This window comes from Balaenoptera physalus (genome assembly GCF_965194825.1).
Source record: "Balaenoptera physalus genome assembly, chromosome: 7".
In the NCBI taxonomy this organism is placed as follows: domain Eukaryota; kingdom Metazoa; phylum Chordata; class Mammalia; order Artiodactyla; family Balaenopteridae; genus Balaenoptera; species Balaenoptera physalus.
The window spans coordinates 114,820,587-114,823,361 of record NC_138886.1 but is presented as its reverse complement, the minus strand read 5'-3'; positions in this window follow the sequence as shown (position 1 = coordinate 114,823,361).

The window sequence follows — 2,775 nt, the reverse complement described above, 5'->3', positions numbered from 1 at the left end:
CTACTGCCTATGAGCCCTTCAGCAAGACTCCTGCCTTTGAGGTCCTGCATGTCGCGAATGTGCCCTTCGCCTGTCACTCCCACTCCCCCACTGGCCCTCCAGTGGCCTTGTGGCCTTATGCCTCTTGCAGGCCACACATCACCGACTGGAGCAGCAACACTGAGTCCGTCCCTGCACCGCCCCAGCGGGGGGAGTCAGCTCTCCTGAGTTGCTTGTGTCCGCGAGCATTCCAGCATCTCCGGGAGAGCCGCAAACCCTGTCCTTGAGAGGGTTACCCTGAGACAGGAAAGGCCTGGGAAGGAGAGGCAGGTCAGCCCTCGTCATCTTCCGGATTTAGCCTCAAGTTTACTGAAAACTTGCTCACTGCACATGTGACTCACACACCAAGAAGCTGGCAGGGGAATGTAAACGGATACAGCCACTATGGAGAACAGTATGGAGGTTCCTTAAAAAACTAAAAATAAAACTATCATATGACCCAGCAATCCCACTACTGGGCATATACCCTGAGAAAAGCATAATTCAAAAAGAGTCATGTACCACAATGTTCATTGCAGCTCTATTTACAGTAGCCAGGACCTGGAAGCAACCTAAGTGTCCATCGACAGATGAATGGATAAAGAAGATGTGGCACATATACACAATGGAATATTACTCAGCCATAAAAAGGAACGAAATGGGGTCATTTGTAGAAACGTGGATGGACCTAGAGACTGTCATACAGAGTGAAGTAAGTCAGAAAGAGAAAAAACAAATATTATGTATTAATGCATATATGTGGAATCTAAAAAATAAATGGTTCTGATGAACCTAGGGGCAGGACAAGAATAAAGACGCAGACGTAGAGAATGGACTTGAGGACACGGGGAGGGGGAAGGGTAAGCTGGGACAATGTGAGAGAGTGGCATGGACATATATACACTACCAAACGTAAAATAGATAGCTAGTGGGAAGCAGCCTCATAGCACAGGGAGATCAGCTCGGTGCTTTGTGTCCACCTAGAGGGGTGGGATAGGGAGGGTGGGAGGAAGAAGCAAGAGGGAGGGGATATGGGGATACATGTATACATATAGCTGATTCACTTTGTTATACAGCAGCAACTAACACAACATTGTAAAGCAATTATACTCCAATAAAGATGTAAAAAAAATAAAAGAAGCTAGCAGGAGCTGGGAGTCCAAGTGGAGGAGTACCAGTCGTATCCTGGCTTCTTTTAGAGCAATTCTTATTAACACTCCATTAAACAATGACTAATCAGGCAGGACTCCAGGACACAAGAGGTCCACCAGGACTGTCCCGGACAAACAGAGCGTGTGGTCGCCTCACTTATGGGGCGCTTCATCCTCGGGCTCTAGGGGATGTTCCAGCCTCAGGCCGGAGTTAGGGGTGGTGTGCGCGTCCAGGCCTTGCACGAGCGTGCGGCACGGGTGGGAACAGCAGACTTGGGGTCCTCCGCGAGTTCCTGCAAGAGGCTGCTCGCTCCTGCTTCCTCAGGGGAGTGACAGGGAGGGTTTTCCCAGTGGGACCACGCATTCTGTGGCCTTACCTTGACATAGAAATCCCGGCTCTAGCTCCCGAGGTCTCCACTCCCGTCCCCGAGGAGGCCTTGGAATCCACTCACCGCTGTGACTTTCCTCCTCATCTCTGGCCCCTTGTGACCTCTCTGTCCTGCCCTCCTTCACTAATGTAACTCAGCTACACATGAAATAGGTATTTAACAAGTACTGTAGCCAGGACGTTTACGTGTTTGAGAAGGAGCTGGAGGAGGGCGGCTTCCTAGGCCTGCTCGGGCCCCCTGCCTGAAAGCCAGCATTTCCAAAGGCATGTAGTCTGCCCTTGGGTTGGAAGGGCCTCGGGGTTCTGTGGGGTGTGTTTCTCTCAGATGCCCGGCCCCCAGCCTCCTCTGCTTGTCCTTGAGCAGATGACACCAAACGACAGTCAGCCGGGTATGCGGGGCGTTTGTCTCTCTTGCTAAGTGGGGCAATCTTCTCCAGGGCAGAGGCTTCCAGCACAGGGCCGGGCCGAGCCCCTGGAGGGTTCCACGGGGAAGGGCAGGGCGGGAGGGTCTCCCTCTTCCATCACACGGTAGAGCCTGCAACTCTGCTCTAGGCCCTGGCACGAGGGAGGGTGCTTTACACCTGAGAAATTTGATAAGCTTCCCAACACCCCTGTGGACAGAGGAGCGAGGCTCAGGGTTTTCTTAAATTTTTTATTCATTTGCTCTTCCTCCCTCCCTCCCTCTCTCTCTTTCTTTCCTCCCTCCTTCCTTCCTTCCCCCCTTCCTTCCTTCCTTCCTTCCTTCCTTCCTTCCTTTCTTTTTCTTTTCTTTCTTTCTTTCTCTCTTTCTCTCTCTCTCTCTCTTTCTTTCTTTCTTTCCTCCCCCAAACGCTTTGTAACCTCTGCACGTACTGTGAGGCTGAAACCCTCACTCCGACCCCACCCAACCCTTCCAGGGGGCAGGGCAGCGCTGCCCCTGAGGGTGAAGGCAGGGTCCGGGGTGCAAGCAGCGTGGGCACGAGGCTGCAGGAGCCCCCCTCCTCCTCTCGGCCCCCGCAGCGCCCACCCCACCGCTGGCAGCTGGGCCGGTCCTAGGAGGAGGGTCCTGGCCAGGCCGGCGGTCCACCATGGGGTAGCGACCCGGGGCTCCCACGGCAGGAGTCCTCCCGGGGAAGGTCCAGGTCCAGTGGGGAGGACGGCGCCCCTGGTCCACGGCCCACAGCTCAGGCTCCTAATGGCCTGAGTCTGAAAGTGCCCAGAGCCTCAGGGTTCTCTCTG